Source organism: Tachypleus tridentatus, chromosome 8 (assembly GCF_004210375.1).
Source record: "Tachypleus tridentatus isolate NWPU-2018 chromosome 8, ASM421037v1, whole genome shotgun sequence".
Classification (NCBI taxonomy): Eukaryota; Metazoa; Arthropoda; class Merostomata; order Xiphosura; family Limulidae; genus Tachypleus; species Tachypleus tridentatus.
In genome coordinates this window covers 22,556,035-22,576,888 of record NC_134832.1, presented here as the reverse complement: position 1 = coordinate 22,576,888, position 20,854 = coordinate 22,556,035, and the positions used below count along the sequence as shown (strand labels likewise).

Sequence of the window (20,854 nt, the reverse complement as noted above, 5' to 3'; positions counted from 1 at the left end):
AATAAACAAGAGTTTTGAAATTGCTTTATGTACTTACAGTAAACTAAAAATAAGATAAATGTAATATACAGCCCACCACCCAATTAAAATAGTTGATTTTCACAATTTTCATCTGAATTATCTAGCATTTTATTCTCAGCCTTTGCACTGACTTGGCCTACAACTATATTGTTGATTTAAAATGACACAAATAGACTTGTGTGGTGTACCAATCAACCCCAACTTTGTTGTAAGTGATTATTTTTTATTTTACTATTTACTTTATTCTTACTTAATGCTTTACTATCATTATTGCTGACTATTAATATGCCTGAAATGAATTACATCAAAAAACTGTTACTGATGCAATGCAGGTAGAAACACAAGCAGTTCTTTTAAGTTTAAAGTAACATGATGATCCATTTTCATTGACTCCACAAGCAGTGACAGTGTATATAATGTAAATAACAAAATAATGTTGTTTTACCATATATCTGTTAATCCTTTCTATACAGGATTGGTCATTTACGGTTAACCTTGCAATCACAAAGTAATCACCTAAATAGCCGTGAAATTATAAACATAACTTTTATATATATATTAAATGTATCATCATTAAGTTTTCAAGCTTTTAGTAATTTTTATGTGTGTATTATTATTATTAACATTTTTTTCTTTCCTTTTTCCTTCTTTCTCTTTTTCCATCAATTGTATATATATGTATAAAAAAAATTAAAAAATAAAAGTAATAATGGAAAAAATAAACAAATAAAAAAGTTAAAAAAGGGCAAATCAAGACAATACATGGGCACTGCTCTGAAAAGGGCTGGAGTACTGTGAGTTACTATGGCCCAAAAGCACTACAACAACAACATAGTAGTAGCCTACATGAAAGTTAGGAATGGAGGAAGAGGTCTTGTGCACCTGACCCTCATGAGTATTTAAAATTCAACATACCCAAATACCCACAGAGAAGAAGCAAAGTTTTTAGTAAACATTACAACTATTTTGTAAACAAACAAATATTTTGCTAATTTTTTACTGAAGATATGTCTGCAAATTTATGGAATAAGAATTTGATTCTGACCAGTTTCAGTTCAAGGTGATTTTCATGTGAAGATTTTTTTTTCTATTATACAATTTTTACACTTCATTTATATATCTTTTAGGATCTCCTACATAAGTACCAAGTTTTCTTCAGCAAAAATTTCTTGAACCCAACACTACGTATATAGCATGGTCCACCTGACAGACCTTGCAATCAAAAATAAATAATATGATATAGGTCTAAATTACCCTTTTATATTTCTAGAATGACTCCATATTTTTACCAGCAACTACATATAATTTATTCTTACAACTAAAGCTAAGACAATTCAAATCTTCCTGTCATTTGCATTTATTGCCAGATATAACAGTATCAAAATTAATTATCACAGAGAAGCTTTGTTTAAAAACAGTATAATATTACCCACAAACTCAGTCAAATTACAATGTGCTGCACTAACTAGACATTTTTTATCAAATCAGTCCCTAAATTCTACATATTGTAGTTACTTTTACAGTGATAAATAGAAAATTTACATTAAAAAAAACCAAGAAATTTGGTTCTCTCATGATGAAATTTAACTCTTACTTTCCAGCAGGGGTATTGTTAGTACTTTGCTTAATTTCTATTTAAAGTATGCAGTTTAAAACACAAACTATTATCACAATAAAACAAAACATCCTAAAGCTATTATAATTTAACTGACTTCTTAATGAAGCTATATGTGCACTAAAATATTTTGTTTACTTGGTGAAAGTGATCTCAGAGACAGCAAACTACAAAACTGGTACAGAATAATTAAAATCCAATAATAAAAATGAACTAACCTATGGAAAAAAGTAGCAAGTCAAAATATTTCTATTCTTTATAAGTAATCCAAAAGCAAACATCAGTTAAAACTGTTTTTGTTTTATTTACTTAAAGAACCTGCTAAGAAATGCAGATCCTGTGAGTTGCAGTTTATGGATTTCAACAAAGCAATAAGAGATACAGTAAGTTTTCACTCTACCTTGAGGATATCTAACATAGAAGTGTGTAAGGCTTCAAAAACTTTTTAAATGATATGGAAATAAATTATAAATTGAACCATTCAGAACAAAAACACATGATAGAAGACTGAGAATTAATTAATTCAAAAATATTATTTGAAACTGAAATGCCCTAGAGGTATAACCTACATATATTCACTTGTGCAACCAGAACAAGAAATGCATTATCTGTTGGTAACACATCCTCAAAATAAAAATGTTCTCCAAACAGCATGAATTAAAGAACTAATTTCTACCCAAAGGTCAATTTTCCCCAAAAGTAACATCAACTTTTTTCTTATATGTACCATTATAGTTTATATAAAATATGGTAGAACTATTACTAGTTGAAATAGAAGCTATGCTGCCTGGTTATTGTCACAATGCATGGTTTACAGCTAGAGTATAATTGCATATAGTGAGATGAACTGTAATGTGGTAAGGTCCCAAACTCATTTTCTACTGAACCTCTTTATACTCTCTCAGATATAATTTTATATTTCTTCAGCTGTAATAAATGTCCTTATAAATTTGTCTCTTGTTAAAAAGCGTGGAATTTTTTATTTACTGTCACAAATTTCCTGCCATAACCTAATAAATTGTTAATATTACTAATATAATACACTTCAATTAAAATAAAGCCATAGACAGAGAAACACTACTTATCAGTATATATTAACCATCTCATTACAGGTATCTCAAAGTGTGTGTGGTTATATTTACAATTTAATTAAACTAATTTATCATCAATGTATACAAACTTGGGATCAAAACATAGGTAACATACTGATTTTTAATATTATACAAGTTTTAAGTTATTTATTTTAAAAGGAAATATTTCAATAAATCCTCAATTGCCCCTAACATGATAAGTCATGACATTTGTTCTCTAGGTCTTACATCATCTCTAATCTACTCATCACACCTCTCTAAGCACAAAATTTAATGTAACTTAACTGATCATAATACAGAAGTTACTACAGCAAAGTATAATATTTATAGCCTTCAATCCTATGTCTTCACAGAGTCATAAAAGAGAAAACCCATTTTTCACATCCTCTCTTTTGCAAATTGCTAATAACTGTCTGATATTTTATATCATTTATAACCAATAGAAAGGCAAAGTTTTAGCCTTTTGAATGGCACATAATACTATGTTGTTTTCAGTATTGAGTATTGTCAATTTTACCTTCAGTTTGAAGGTTTATTTTGCAGTATTCAGATCATGTAGCTAATGGAATTATTTTAAGCCCTTCTTGTCTTGGTTATAGAGCTGATTAAATTACAACAGTTATAGGACACTCTTTGCTTTGTGTGTGTTATTATGTGTTCTTAAAAGCATTATTGAAGTATATATAAATTATATATACATTTTAGTGTATTTGTGCCATCAAAGTAAAAAAGGCCTAAATTTCATCAGCAACCAACAAAAAAAAAAAAAGAGAGAGAGAGAGAGAGAGATCAAAGGTAAGTGCTATATTTACTGTATAATCATTATTAAGTAATTAGTATGTAAAAATTAGAATAATATGAGGTCCAATAAAGTTAACTTAGGTAAGGTAATAAAATATAATAAAAATTACTCATGAAGCATGCTCATAAGCAGCTCTAGCCTTACATCACCCAATACATAATGAGAGATATACAACTGTGTGAAGGAATTATTACTTACACACTGTTCAAAGCACAAATAAATTATAAAATTAAGTATAAACAGATATAGCCTGTTATGAGCCTTAAGCCATCTGGGATAAACAGATGTTTTTCTTATTTTCCCACATCACTGCTTCATGGGATCCCAGTCTTCTACCCATTTCCTTCAGTCATGTTGGTTCAATCTCTTTCTTGTTCCTTGTTTTATAGCTTCTGTAAGTTACTCTCTCACAAGACTGGCTGTCGTATCTTTTGAGAGTAACTATTTTATGAAGACAATCCTGGCTTATGGTCCAGTCTGTGCTCACATATCCTACTTTGTTCATCTTTGGTTTCTCTTTACACTAGTCTCTGGATTATTTGGTTTTTTTCTCATGTGGTTCTTCTTTCTGTCCACTTTCATACTCTGCCTCTTTTTTTTTTCTCCCCTTCTCCTCTTTCCCATGCCCTTTATACAGATCTTGTACATCTTCAACTTCTGAAGATACAAGATATATCTTCTGCTTTCTTGATGGAGTTGTATAACCTATCTTCCATCCTACTCTCAGATTTTATTTCCATCTCCCTATCATACCCCCCAAAAAAGACATGAAATTGGCACCTTCTCCTTGAACTGTCATCTCTCTAACACTTTTTTGTTGTTCTTTAATTTTGAATGGATGTCTTTCATAGTTTGTATTGGGCCCTCACTCCTATGTGTGGGTGACCAAGGTCAATATTTTGGATGCCATTCTTTATATTTTCATTTGTCATGTCTCCTTTAATTTTGTTTCATTTACAGATTCTCTCTTGTTACCACAAATTCACTTTAAAGCTTGCCATATTCTGGGTATTCTGAATATTGATAATGGATTGAAATAAAAGTTGATTCTCTTCACAGTTGAAATTTAATCCTGATTTAGCTCTGACTAAATTCTAGTCACTCAGCTGCTTCTTATGTAAATGTTCTTGAGTAAAGTCCTTATTTGTTCTGCTGTTTGTCTGGAAGTCAAACTATTCTAAGTAATTATCTCTTTGAAATTTTTAAAAAATGTTCTAACTTTTTCTTATCAGTACTTTTGTAAACATTTTCTCTAATCTCTGTTGACAGAGATTTTGAGTTGTCATTTTAAACAAGTCAGCCCTGCAAAATTTTGAAATACTAAAACTCCTTGTAAAATTATGACCAGTAAAATCGTCATAATTTTCTTCCTGAGCTATCTGTTTCCCTTTGAAAATTATCATTTTTGTTGAAAGTACAATGACTTGACTTTTCTGTTCTATTACCCAAGAGTACAATTCTTCTTCAAGTTCAAGCCATTTCACTTTCTTACCTCTGAAGTTGCATTTACTGCCCCAAGCTGACAGTAACTGATCTTTTTGTTTACACTAAGTACAAATCATTTTTTCAGTTAGCGGTGGCCCAAAAACTCTTTCAGCTGCCCTATGACCATGTTCCTTTACATACTTTATGACATCTAGCTCAAATATTATATTGTAGCATTGTCTTTTTTGCTTTGACACGGTATTCAACTTGATTTTTTATATTCCCTAAAACAATGACTTTTTTGTTATGTAAGGCATAGCGTGTCTCCAGCTTTTTTGCAATAAAAAGAATGAACTCACAAGGCCAATGAGCAGCTGTGATGCACCTCACACCCTAATTTCCACCAATCAGTGCACTCACCTTCTGGTTGCTATGGTTTGCCCTTTCTATTCTAAGTGCTTCATATTCCACCATTAGCCAAAAGATGGCATCACTCAAAGAGGATGTATGAGAGGAGGGGATGTTAACTTGTTTACAATTGCTCTGGCCTGAAGCCACAGATATATACATATATATATATTACAGCACGTGCCCCCATATCTTGCTCTGTGTTGACAGGTGGTGCCAGCAAGCCTTCCCTAGCAGCCATCTTGATGTGTACACTCTCATACTTTTTGAACTTACGTTAACTGCCCTTATAGTTTTGTGCTCACAATTACTATAAATTTCCAAACTTATATGTTTTTATTGTGTTCTTTATGGATATAACTCTAGTATTGTAAGTAGAATGTCTAATTTAAGTTAAAGAAAGGTCCCCCTAATGGAACACTGTTCTACAGTTGTTTTTCATAATAACCCATTTTCTTTAGCCTACGAGAGAAAAAAAACAAGCCCAAAGAAGTGTAAAGGTTGATCATGCTAGTTTCTAATCCTTGTTGTACAAGGTAGATATGCCTAGGGAGGCATTAAAATTTTAACCTTTGGTGTATAGGATACTTTGAGACCCCTTGGGAAAATTTAGTTGCAAGTGATCAACATTTGTCAATCAACATAAACTGCCTGTATTATTGTTTTTAACTTAATTATAAAATGTTGTGCCTAAAGTTTGAAGATACATCTTCCTTTGGCATTGCATGTTTTTTGCCATTATATAAATCTTTTTCAGGCATAAATTTTGATGTCAATTTCATATATTAATTTTAACTATGTTTCAAACACTTTGACATAGAAATATTTTATAATCAATATTTTGTCAATTCCCAAACTTATTCATTGTAATTCACAAAAAAATTAAAAATAGCCATATTTAAATTTCTGTAAATCTGAAAAGTTCTGGCTGTAAACAACACAACCTATTTTTTCATTCATTTACAAACTTTTCTGTCCATCCCAAATAACAGCCTTATTTTTACTAAGAAACATATCATCCCTTGATAAAATATTAAATATTTTTTGATTTCCAAGAATTTCCCTTAGTTCTCTTACATGGTTTGGGTAAAAAACTGTTATGGTACCACATCAAATAATCTGATCATCTACAAAGAAATCTCAAATGAATTAGAGTAAGAAATGGACTGCCATATTACAGCAGAATAGTTGTATTGACTTAGGGTTTTCTTTTACAGTTTCTGTAAAATTTATTTCCGTTCCTCTCATTTCTGAATGCTGAAAGTACTTGTGTGTGAAATTGTTTGAAAGCTAGACACATTTTCTCCAATGAAAAGACATCAAATACCTTAGATAAAAGTATTCTTATACAGTTTAGAAATGAGTTGATTAGGTAACAACAAAAGATAACAAATTTAACCCACAGACTGCTGATTTGCCATATAAAATACCATCCATCTTCAGCAGATAAATACAATTGTGCTGTATACAGTGTACGGCTTGCAAAAATACACAGCATGTTTAAAGCAGCCACAGTCAAAAGGTTGAAATAGTAACAAATGTACAATGTTTGGAGAAGGTTTTGTCATTGTCAGGAAAGAACAGTTTACCTAGATAAAGAAATAAAGAAGTCACATGATTGGAGATTTTTTAAAGCTTAATAAAGATATTTTGCTGAGGTATGTTTTTTTTACTTAAACATGCTGTTCTTACCTTTCAATACATTTACTATGGTTTTATTGAGTTGCATTGTTTGCAAATATCAGTTTCTATACTATGTTCATGAAATAAAGTTGTCTTCAAATCAGGTAAGTTTACTGTGTATGATAGGCAACTACAAAATGTTCTGATGACATAGATCCTTGCTAAATATTACCTTAACATTTATCCATTTCAATTCATTTCAACTGTCATATGTTTTAAACAAAAACTATTACAGCTTATGATAAAACATGATTTTGATATTTAATTACCAATTTAAAAATGTACAAAAAATCAGTGTGGAATTAAGGCAATTTAAAAACAAACATACCTGCTACAGTGTAATGGTATTCAGTTGACATTCATAAGTTTTCTCCACTATGACCAGACAATTTACATGTGCAACCTCTTGGTTAAGAAACTGACACTGATGGAAGAGATGGCATGCTAGTTGTCCACATAATGGTAAAAACAAAGGCCCCCTGAGATGGAAAAGGGAGGTAAAAGCCTTGATAACCTGAAAAAAAAAAAAAGGAGCTAAAGCTCGCCTAAAATTGGTAGACATAACCACAATGGGCAAAATGAAACCAAAATGAGATGCTGGGGAGATGGGAATGTAGAGGTACGCATCTAGAAATAGGAAAAAGCAGACTCATTGGAATCATAGCATGGGCTTTCATATCATGTGGGGATCGAAACATACTAACCCCAGAACATAATAGGTTCATGAACCTTATGGCATGAATCCCAATATCTGGTGAGGTGGAGAGAGAACAAATACTGATCCAAAAGATTCTCACTAACAAGGAAAGGGGAAGATGAAGATAAAATGTTAAATTCCTGGCCCAGTAATCCCAGGAGGCACAGATTATTACTGGAGCTAAACATTACTTTGTAGCAAAGGAAGGGGAAGAAAACAGGGTGTGAAAATCCATATCCTCATGTTCAAGTACCCCTTAAGCAGGGATGAAAAGAGACTCCACAAGTGAATCAGGAGTCTGCATGAAGGTAGCCAACTCTCTACAAACTAAGACCTTAACATCTGCTGACAATTGAAGATCCAGAAGTTGATTTTTTTTAAGTGAAGTTATGTTATATGTACAAAAATCAGTAGCAATAGTAGCTAAAACGTGAAACTCTGAATCTATTTCAATGAAGAATGGAAGTATAAAAGCCCAAAAAGTGAACTCCCAAACATTACTTATTATAATAAAAAGCAAGATGCAAATGTGTACTAAAGTCTCAGAATACAGCAAACAAAGAAAAAACTAAGTTCTAATAAAAAGTAAGGAGCTGACTGAAAATTCCATAAAGGAAAGCACAAGCAAAAAACATGCCTGAACACTATGGTGCCAATTGAGAAATGAGGATTGGCTAAGCTACATAAAAATACATGAGTTGTGCTATGAGTTTTGCTCCTTTTGATGGAAGGTTGTCAGGTGCACACTTGCATGCTATCACTTTTGAGGGCAGATGGGAATAAAGGCTAGTTATGAGTAACAATTTGCAAACATAGAGGGCAATACAAGTTGGGAAAAGTTATTCTGTGAGAGGAGGGTAAGATTATATATCAAAGTTTTACATTTTAGTTACCTTTGTTATGTGACAATAAACAAAAAAATTACATATTAACATTAAACAGTTGTGAACTTACTTTAGAGTTGAGGCCTATTTCAGTAATGATGAAGAATACCACCACAGAATTGACAGACAACATATTTACTGTACATTTTGGAACATATACATTTTATGTTCAGCAATTTTCTACAGTGAACAAAACTCTTGGTTACCAATAATCACCAGTATGTTAAGTAATAAAAACACACACAAAAAAATTATGTACAATGAGAATCCTTTTAAAGAGTGATACTAAAACTAGAGGGAAGAGGATTGCAAAACCAGTCAGCAAACTTGAATATAAGTATCCACAAGAAACAAATTAGTAAAACTATCTACATCACTAGTGATAAAAAGTTAAAGCAAGTTTAATGTAACAGAAGTTGCATTATAATTCAAGCTAGGGAAAATTTAATAATTATACTCTCTTTAAAGAGAAGTTACAAGTCTATAAGACTCATGGCAGTAGTTTGTTTTTTGAACACAGAAGAGGTACAGAGAGATGATAAAAGGAGCTCAGTTCTACAGAAAATTCTTAAGTGTTCATGAAACTACTTTGCAGCAATTATATGTATAAGAATAAGTGATCCATAAACAAAGTGAGGTTGGAAGGTATTTTTTGAAAGAAAAAAATGCTTTACCCGATATGTCAACTTAAAGACAATTCTAAGTTGAATTTATAAGAGTTTATTGAGATAATTTACAAAAATTAAATTTTACTTATTTAGGTAAAGAATACAGAAGTGTACAGGGCATTTAAGTTCAGTCATTAATTTAGTATTACTAAAGTAACCGAGTGATTATCAGTAATAGTTTCCAAGAAAATGTCCAAGATAGAAATTTTCCTATAGAGAAAGATGTAGGAATTTTATTTTATTGTATGAAAAGACAAAAGAAGAACAAAGGTTGAAAACTTTAGTTATTAAACAAGGGATCAGATTAATTTTGTACTTTAAAGGGAGAAAAACTGTCAAAGCAATTTTACAAGTCAGTGAAGATTTTCTTGAGGTAAGCAGATACAGAAATATCATAAGCACCAATAGTTCATAAGAATTTCTATTTTGGGGTAACAAGAATTTAAATATATTTTTTTTGAAATTTGAATGCATGATCCACAGAATAAACTGTAACAAAAGTATTGTCAACATACATTCTGTAATAGATTGGTTTAAACTGAACTGTAAAATTCTGAAACCATGATAGCTGATGGTCATTTGTACCCAAGAACATATATACGTAGCACTGTTTTTTGTTTTTTTATACTATGTTAATTTTCCACAAAATCCTTAATGTTCCTTTCAAATATGCAATTTAGGACACAAAAATGCATTAAGCACTAGAACAGAATGCTCCAAACCTACTTCAATATATATGGATTCTTAAGTAAGCTATAAGTAGATTTAAAAAAAAGTTCCATTAGTTGATGATTGCACAAAAATACAATCACAAAGAAACTGAGGTTAAATATCTACTTGGGACACCAAAATGAAATAAAACAATATACAGACTCACAAGATGCTCTTATTATTAATTTTAATAATTCATCAACAATGTCAGAAAGAACTAATGAAATTTTTGAAAAAAAATATGGGAGGTGTATGTCAGGTGAGCTCAATCTTTTTTTTTTTTATATACCTCATTAAAATAAAAAGACTGGAAGCTCTAGATTTATACTGAAAAGCCAAAATATAAATGTCTACATTACAAGTTTATGATTAGTTGGACCTTCAGAAGATCGTATAAACATAAATAAATTACAATGAGCAGCTTGGAGTACCAATGCTTCATATGACACAAACTGAAAACTGAGGGTTATTTTTAAATATTTTTTTCTCAAATTTAAGATGTTAAAATTGAAATAACATTAAAGTTTAAACCTCAAACTATATTTTAATGCCAAGTATACTGACACACTTTGACAACAAAGTTGTTTAATTAAATTTTGAATATAACTCAGTAAAAGGTCCCGACATGCATGCATTGATCCTGAAAACTCTTGGTGACTTTTTATTTGATAACCAACTTGATGATATGTATCCTTGTGTAGTAAAACTTTATCAATAAGCAGTCACAGTTCTCAATGTCTACAGCTGACTTAAATATGGCATAAGTGCATTTAATTGAGACAAATCCTCAAAACAGACTCAACACAAATCATGTGATGTCACATGCTGAGGAAGATAAGATACGAAACTTTAATTTTAATTAGGCCTTCTAATTTGCTCAAAGGAAAAGAAAAGGAGAATATTTACAAATACAATTATAGAATCCAACTGAAATGTCTAGGTAAGGTGTTTTGCTACATAAACACATTTATTGTGTTCCTTCTAAATTTATTGAATTACAAATGTTGAAGTGGTGTGTCCTTTGTTATAAAGTAAAATACAGTGATCCATTTCTCCATCTACTTGGTTGAAATTTATCACAAACTGTAACGTACTGATAATTTTTAAATACTAAATTATGTACATTTTTAACCTAAATGCTATAAAATTTTGAAATTCTATCTAAGCACTGATATACCTAGTGTCAAACATTTTTCTTTTTGATATTTTTAGGCTTTTTTACCACCACTCTGTGATGTAAATGTATTTTAATGAGCAGTTTTATATCAAAGATGCAGTGAAAACTCCAAATCAAAGTCTGTATGGTACATTAACTCACATGACATCTAATGAGGTAACTTGACAACATATCCACAAATTATACACTCTACACATACAAACTTAATAAGTAGATGTAAGCAAATATACCATGTAAAACTATTACTAGAAAATACAGGCTAAGACTGATTAGAACAGTTGGTATATTTAGAGTCAAATTTTGTTACCAGTACTAGAAGTAATATGTATTTTGAGCTTAATACATAAGTCAACAATGCATATGCATATAAAGAAGTGGATATATCTGAATACTATATTAAAAAATAAAGAAACATTTTGTCATAAATATACAAAATGCAAATGAAAATTTCTAAGAAATCAATATGAAGACACCTCTAAAATTAACGACTTGTTATTTGTTCTTCTAGTTTTAATATCTACTGCATTGCATCTAATTATTTTATTTGACAGAAGAGAAGTTTAAAATTATGATTCTAAAAAGACTGATGTTATGTAAACACACTCTGGGAAGCATGAGTTAAATTCATCGTTAAACTTAGTATGGCTAGAGATATAAACTTCACAAATTAAGCACATACAACTTCATTGCATGATTTATGACCAAATTCAGAAAACAATTTCATTTTAATTTAAGACAAATGTTTTGATTTTATCAATTTTTAAAAATTTTGGTTTTACCTGTTTGTTTGAATTTGTGACGCAAGGTCATCCACGTGCAAATATCTTTCTTAATTTACCTTTTGTTACTTTTAGTCTTACCAGTTGTACTGTATTGCAATTACTAATATTAAGAATTTACTAACAAAGATACTAAATAATAACGTTATACATAATTACAGCATACACACCTAAGCTACAGCCTAAAGGATTAGTTGCTGCTAAGCCTAACCGTTTCTTACCAATTGAAATTTTAGCCTAATTGCGACGAAAATTGTTGAAATATATTCAAGTCTCAGTTAAAAAGACATTAAAAAGAGCAATAGAAAACTACAAATACTATGTAAATATCAAATATATTTAAGAACAAACAGTTTACTTATGTTCAATAGTAACAAAAACAAGTCTAAACACTAACCGTCGTTTTCTTTACCAACTGGTCTTTCACATACTTTACTAAAACTTCACTTTTGAGTACTAAACTAATAAAATGTTAGTATTACTGTTTGCTAGTATGTATATATATATATAATATTATAGAAGATATCGATTTTATTCTATTATGATTCTGTAAAATGAATACAGCGACATGATAATATATTGGAACATTTCTCACTATTATACTCATCAAAACAATTTATTTAATTTCAAATATTACGTGACAGTTAACATACTAATGAACTGAAAAGAGGAAGCGAAACCAGCATTAATTTTACACGAAAAATCAGCACATATAAAAGGCTTTTGACAACACAAAAAATTAAAGGCGTTAGTAGGAAACACGTGCATATAAAACTTACCACAGTTACGAATAAATAAAACATTACATAAAAAATACAACGTCTTTTTAAAAACAATAAGTATTACATCAAAATTCATGTAATTATCACAAATATATATACTTGGATTATGTATTTTAAAAATGTGTTCATAATATTTTCTTTTATAAAAACTAATTTTGTCACCAATACATTACAGACGCACAATATGCAATTATCTGAAGTCCAACCCGCTAATATCTATGTTCTTAATACTTCATATAATTTTGCTACCGTATAAGTTACAAGATAGTTAAAGCTTAAATTTTGAAATGAAGAAAGCATGGCTTTGCGCAGATCGAACGTACCGACAGTTAACGCTGCTCCTTCAACAAAATGTCCGGATTATTCTAAATTATTGCCTCTTCATAGCATTTCACAGGGTTAAAACGAACAAAGCAACTTCATTGATAAACTTAGAACTACGTAAAAAGAAATAAAATCTAAATACTAATCTAAATCTAAATTAGTTTTTATAAAAACTAATTTTGTCACCAATACATTACAGACGCACAATATGCAATTATCTGAAGTCCAACCCGCTAATATCTATGTTCTTAATACTTCATATAATTTTGCTACCGTATAAGTTACAAGAAAGCTAAAGCTTAAATTTTGAAATGAAGAAAGCATGGCTTTGCGCAGATCGAACGTACCGACAGTTAACGCTGCTCCTTCAACAAAATGTCCGGATTATTCTAAATTATTGCCTCTTCATAGCATTTCACAGGGTTAAAACGAACAAAGCAACTTCATTGATAAACTTAGAACTACGTAAAAAGAAATAAAATCTAAATACTTTTATTTTAGTTGACTGCATATAAGATCGTAACACCTAAGAACTTCACAGACAATTTGAGTAAATTAAATTAATTTACAATAAATGTTAGAAACACATTATAGTTCAGCACTGTGTCTCGGGGACATATAAATTTATAATGCTTAATTAAAAATCGGGTTTTCTATAACTGCAGTTGATAGAGCAGTGATAACCTATCTTTTAGCTTTGTGCTTAACGAAAAACTAAACCCAAAATACATTCAATTATGAATGTTTCGAAACTGTTTCAAATTCCATCATCAGCTTAAAACCTCAAATGTATATATATATAAATTCCCTCCTCCAGTGGCACAGCGGAATGTCTGCGGCCTTACACCGCTAAAAACTGGGTTTCGATACCAATGGTGAGCAAAGCACAAATAACCCAATGTGCAGCTTTGCGCTTAACTACAAACAAACGTAACCTATATAAAAAAAAATTCTATGATCTAGAAGTTTCGAAACAACCAAAAGTTTAGAAATAACACATTTAAATGGGAGAAACAAAACAGAATTGATGGTAAAACAGGCAGTAAGAGAATAAGGAAACAAATGTTAGATAAACTGTTTCAGTTGCAATACCGTGTTTTACAGTGATATTATCTAATTGCATTAATCTCCTAAAGATGTGCGTTTTCCCACATTAATGAAGTTCGAGTGTGCAGCGTATATGTTTAATAACACTGTATAAAGTAAGAATAAACATTACGACTGGTTTGAATGATTTTAAGCACGAAGTAATGGGTTATCTGTGCTTAGCCCAGCATGAATATCGTGGCCTGATAGCTGGCGTTGTAAGCCTGCAGACTTGCCGCTGATACATTGGTGAGCTAAAGCATGCGAATGAAACATTGCGTGTTTCATTACAAGTTTGAATTACGTCTTTTTTAAATAAATAGTTCATAATTTGTTGTTCCATAAGCGGTAATTTTAAAGCTTTCGAGAAGAATGGGGTAGTATACCCGTTACGCGATAGGATACAATATGTGTGAATTATACTGAAAATTTGTGTAAATTTCCATTTGATATTCTGAACAAACAAACTTTGTTTCTACCCTAAAACAAATCTAAATGGTGTACTAATTCAACAATTAAGACTTAACAGACTACTTTTCACAAATTACAGAGATAAAACACAACGCGTAAGCACAAACTGTAAAAAATATAAAACAGCAAACAAAAAATAACTACACAAACATTCATAAGCTATACAAGTTAATACAATCTAGGTTTGTTTGTTTTTTCGTAACAAACGCTGTAGTTTGTAATTTAAAAAAGCATCCCAACACGTTGGCTGTTGTGTGACCCACCAGACAGTCACAGCATTTTATTAATGACGTACCACGTGACCCACCGGTTTGTTTTTCAATTTCGCGCAGAGTTACACAAGAGCTATCTGTGCTAGCTGTCCCTAATTTAGACCAGAGATGACAGCTAGTCATCACCATCTACCACCAACTCTTGGTGACTCTTTTACCAACAGAATAGTGGGACTGACTGTCACATTATAATGACCCCATGACTGAAAGGGCGAGCACATTTGGTACGACAGGGATTCAAACCCACAACCTTCCGATTATGAGTCAAGCACCCTAACCATCAGTTAACTAATCATGCAAATGTTGTGTGGCCAGAGTAATTAGTCAGGATATACTGTATTGGAAAAACACTTACATAGATAACAACTAGAATAATCAAATGCAGTGAAAAAATATTCAAGACCTGCTTCCTGAACAAATATGACTTACTTGGCTGATGTAATCACTGGAAATAGCTTGATTCATATTGCAGTGGAATGAGTTGTACTTCATCTCAATCTTATTTCCAATTGAGGGGTGCACCCACTTTGTCTCATACCAGCAATATTATATCAGCCCAATGGAAAACTCTCCACTAATTGTCCTACTGGGGAAGAAATAGTTTTTCCCATTAGTCCATTTGAATAAAACAAGATGTACTTGCATGGGGAGAGAGGGAGAGGGGAAAGTCAGACATGCCTGGATCAAGTACGAAGTACATGCATTGCACATACACAGAGTTCCACTGATAAAATGTGTAACTGATTACCATGAATAAAAACAGTGAGTGCTAGCTAGATGCAAGTACACACTTATGCATAGTACTGTAAATGTTTGTTCCTGAAATATGGCCCAAAAGGTAATATACACATATACTGCTGAAGCAGTTTGGAGAAAACCTCACATCTCAATAGTGGACACTAATCTAGTGTAGGTGCGCTTAACACTTTGTGGTATTCCACTCAACACAAATTTTGAGAGACAGAAAAAGTATACTCTCTGAGACAACACTGGCAACTTGGTGGTTCCATTGTCTCTGTATTTCCATATACAACTTACCTTCAGAGATCCTCTGTACAGAATCAATTATGGCAACAGTAGGGAGATGAAACTATAATATAATGGAAGTTATGTGATACTAATGGACTGAAAGTTGTCCACATCTCTACCTGCTAGGGAATGGTGATGATAAAAAGCAAGAGAAGTCACAAAATAACAAACATAATGAAGGAGTGAGAGAAAATATTAAAAAAGTGATAATCTGAAGAAGAATAAACTAACTAGATGTGGTTAATAACACAGTCAAAGTGGAAGGAGATAAGTTAATAGAAGAAGAGGAATTTTGCATAAAGGTAAGACAGTTAATGGCTATCAAACTGGGCAGTACAAGTGAGATAAAAATAACCCTTTTTGTTACAAACAAGGTTATTTGAGTCAAAATGATCACAGATGGAAGAAAGGAAAATTAAATAGAGAAAACATATAATAATCTTTCTTAGCAGCTCAAGTTTTGAAGAGGAATGAAAGGTCAGGGAAGATTAACTTGTCCTTTTGGTTACAGTGTGGAAAACATACAGGGTAAAAAAAGCAGAAGTAACTGCTCCTGCAAGTGGGAAAGAGAAGAAAATATGTCTAAAGCACATATAAAGAGATTGAACAAATCCAGACACAAAGCTGTAGAGCCTAAACCTGGAGGAAAAAAAGAGTGGAAGCTAAATGGTCATGTGAATTGGAAAGACAGCAAAGACATGACTTTCATAGTTGGAGCAAGTCCTCTGAAAACACCAGAGGATAAAGAGATCACTCTATACAAGGATACAGTCAAGGTAAGACAGCTGATCCACCATCATGTCCTTACATATCATGCTACAATAGACCTACAATCATATGTAGTGTTCATAAACTCAAAGGAGAAGTATAGTCCAAGTACAACATAAGTTCCGAGAGCAAGTGCTCCCTTCTGGTGGATGGGGAAAAAACAACAGAAAAAGTGTTTGAATGGATCATGGTATGAAAACCAAACAAATTAATATTTAATGCATGTCATTAAATGGGTACAATGTGTTAACTAAATAATATGTTGTTGTTTTTGTATTTTATGGTTCAATATTTATTTAGTACTACTACAAACATTAGAATTTGAATTAAGAGTTTTCTTATAAATTTTAAGTATATCATAAATCTGTAATTACAGTATTATTTACTACCTACTTAATTTGATGCTACTAGTTCATTCTTCTAAATTATTCAGCAGGCAAATTGTTTAAAGTACTGAAAACAAACATGGTGCCCAACCTATTACTTGATTCACCAATTGTCATTTAGCTAACACATATTGTTCAAATCCTCCATTAATATAGATTTACCAAGATCATTAAAACAACATAAAAATAATACATACTCCACAAGGTTGTAGCTGGGATAATTTGAGTGGAGGGTGGTAAAAAACCAGCCAAGCCCATATATGCATGTGTTTTTTGGCTCCCACCATCAACCCCACCTCAACCTGGCAAAAACAAAAGTTATTATTTTCATATTTAGAACTTTAATGACTTTGAAAATTGTAAATTATTTCAGAAAGTCTGATAAAACACTTCACATAAGCAGTAACTAGACAAGCATGAGTTATAAGGTAAATGACAAGCATAAAAAAATAAAGGTAGAAACAAATTTTACTCCAGGCTGAGTTTGATTTTTCTGATTGATCTAACTTCGACAGAGGGTAATTGATATAAATTAGTCACACTAAGATTAAAAATGTTCTTGTGCAAAACACACATTGATATACTTTTAAATTTTAGATATCCATAAAAGTCTGACAATATTTTTACACACCACATAAACTTTTACTGGAAAGAAAACTGGTTTTGTATAGTATCTGTTATTATTGATATTGTCAAATTTGCCACTTGTTCAGTTTCATATGCAAATTTTTTTTTCTGTATGAGGGTTATTTGCTTTGTGACTTTTATCGAAAAGTGTCTTTCTAACAAGCTAATTATAAAGTAAACTGTGCTGCGACATTATCAAAGAAATGCTCAGGGATTTTTAATGTCAGGTGGCAGTAGGCACACTGCATGGGAATGCTTACCAAGTAGAACAAGTCCTGGGTGGCCCTGCCCACTGCCATCCATGATATTCCACCACTATTAGTAACCTAGACATGTTTTTGATTCTCCCCCATCCAGACTTACTGATGAGGGATGAAGTTTTCTGAAACTGGTACAAATCAGTGACAATAAGAATGAATATATTAGCAGAATTTGATAATTTATTGTCTATTGGGTATATTAATCAATTACATTCAACTAATTAATTATTTTTGCAAGACATGGACAACTGGAATAATCAAAAATAGTGATAATCAGAAAAATTAGTTTCAATTAATTGAGTAGTTTTGTGACATTAACTGATGTAATCATAATTTTGATTAATTAATTTCATATTACACTAATCATGTAATGATTACTCACAGTTAATTGATTATATCATTTAATCAAGTTAATTACCTAATTTTAGTGAATATATCACATAAGATGAAATGTGGGTGAAAAAGCTGCACAATATTCCACAATGTAGGAGACAGAACAGAGAATAACCACAATGAGAGAGACAACAACAGTATACATACCACTTCTGTTAATACACAGCCACAAAGGACGAATGATTAGAATGGGAAATTAAGGATGCCACATGCTAAAAAAGGACTGTCTGCTGGGCAAGTTACATGAGAAAAGTCAGACAAAAAACAGAGAATGGGAATGGCTGGATAATGCACAGCAGTTTAGAGCTGAAGGAGGAGGGTGAACAAAAAAAAAGAGAAAGTGTAAGAGAAGGTATTACCAGAAGTTGGCAAAAAATTGGAAACCACTGCTAAGCTAGTCAAATTGGAACCACCAAAAGAATTAAACACAGTTTGGCCTGGACAATAGAAAGGATCTAAGAGCAACTGGAATGTGACAAGTTATCAAAATTTTCATTCAATGGCTGTGGGCACAAAATGGGAGATCCAATATCTGAAAACAGAGGAATTTGACTGAGTGCCCCATACCTGGAGATGTACGAGATCATAGCTGAGTTGTTGAAATGCACCAACCAACCAACCAGCCCTGAAAGGTCAGAAAGAAGTAGCCCAGAATTCAACAAATGGTGAGGATCTCTTAGAGACTGATATGGAAGAAGGACCCAGACAGAGTCCATTATCCCAAAACTTCTCAAGAATCTAGAAAGTACCCTAAACAGATTGAAAAGCAACTGTAAAGATGTGGCATTATAGATGAGTAGGAAGAAGAGGAACACCTAAAGTGATGTTGTCTTGCTCCAACCACTTTGGAAAGACAGTCTGTAAAGGAGAAGAGATGGGAATTCAAAGGATTCTTAAAGAGGCTCTAATGTTTCAATTAATCCCTCTGAAGGGTACTAAGTGGGTATAAATATAAAGGATGAAGGTTTATAGAGAAGCCCACATATCTAAAACAGAGAGAACCTCTCATGTAGTAGGAGAAGGAGAGCAGTTGAGGCTGCAAACTAGAAGATCCATATTCCTCACTTGAAGGGAAGAAGGTAGGGCATACCTGAGAAAAGAAAATGAAAAACACCTCAAAATAAACTATGCAGTGTGAGGGAGTGAGAAAATACTTCTCCACTTGCATAAACCAACCAGAGTATGAGGAACAGAGTCTGCTTGCAAGAAATCAAGAAGTAGCTGGTTCATGTAAGGGAAGGCCAAGGAATGAAGAATACAGGAAAACACACAAACCACTTGATAAAGAGCATAAGAGAATCAAGGTGAGTTTGAGCAGAAGAGTCCAGAACTGAAATACATTCTCCTGATGGGCAAAATAATGTCTGGACATTGGGGAGACAGGAATGTGTAGGAAAGCATCTGACACATCAATCTCTGTCATCCACAAACCAGAGATTAAATCCAAACAAAGTAATAAGTACAACTTCCTGGCCAAATATAGGAATAAAAGAACAGTGCAGAGCTGACAGATTCATGACAGGAAGATAGTCCCCTGTGTGTTCGGAGACTAACAAAATGACGGGAATAAAAATACGAACTAAAAGAATCTCCCAAGTGATGGCATCCTTGCCAAGTGTGTCTCAAACAACCACCTAAGAATGCTGGCAGGAAGCAGTATCTCAAAAGAGGGAAGAAAACAGGATGAGGGAAAAAGGAGTAACAAAATGGAAAGGAGAACCAAAAGCTGAAAGACTACCCCAGAACAAAATGGTCTACGGCAAAAGACTCAAACTACCTTTATAGGGCAAACCCAACATCTTTGTTCTTGTAGAACAATATTTTTTCATGTTGACCTTGAAATTTTTTGTAATGGCTATCAGCTGTCACTTCCATAAGACCTTTTACTTTCAAGAATTCAACGTTTTCACAAGAGATGGTAAGTGCATCTGGAAAACATGAACTTTTCCTCTTTACATGAAGTCAATAATGATCTTAAGCTATGAATATTTTACATCTTTCAAAATGCCAACTGGATGGTTGTATGTGCTTTCTATAAATAGACTTTGAAAGAATGGGCTAAGTGCAGGCAATACCACTTTGTACGGCTTCAGATTGTTACCTTCACATACCAGAATCACTTTAAAAAGAGCTTCATTGAATAGAAACCCTTCAAACAAAGCCAGTAATCACTGTTACAATTACTCCTGTATAAGCAGAACTGTTGAGAACCCATCTTGAAGTATTTTTGTGGTAATTCTGCAGTATACAAAAATTATCTTGATATAAGTAAAAAGAGGCTTAAATATTTATTTCCCATAACAATCATTATTTCTAATATAAACACACAGATGAATTGTAGTAAGCATTATGAATTTTAAACAATACTATTATTACATTTATCTCCATACCACCAAAAACCTGAACTGCAATAAATGTTCTATAAAATCATTATCCTAATAAATATGATAAAAGGTAATGGAGTGTTTAATTATTAGAAAAGATACTTTTACTAT

The 20,854-nt window shown here is 32.1% G+C and overlaps 1 protein-coding gene across 50 annotated transcripts in view; it reads right to left on the bottom strand.

Moving 5' to 3' along the window:
- Window positions 1-20,854, bottom strand: part of LOC143258659 (uncharacterized) — a 113,400-nt gene that overhangs the window by 43,911 nt on the left and 48,635 nt on the right. For 32 of the 50 annotated variants that reach the window (XR_013032449.1, XM_076517975.1, XM_076517983.1 and 29 more), the window contains 2 exons: window positions 15,326-15,482; window positions 7,374-7,559 (listed from right to left, as the gene is read on the bottom strand). The gene's annotated coding sequence lies outside the window, so the exon portion shown is untranslated. Of the gene's footprint in view, window positions 1-7,373; window positions 7,560-8,696; window positions 8,807-11,961; window positions 12,331-12,358; window positions 12,423-13,066; window positions 13,919-15,325; window positions 15,483-17,276; window positions 17,375-20,854 lie in introns of those variants that run through there. The other 18 variants (XM_076517957.1, XM_076517997.1, XM_076517963.1 and 15 more) reach the window with 16 other exon arrangements.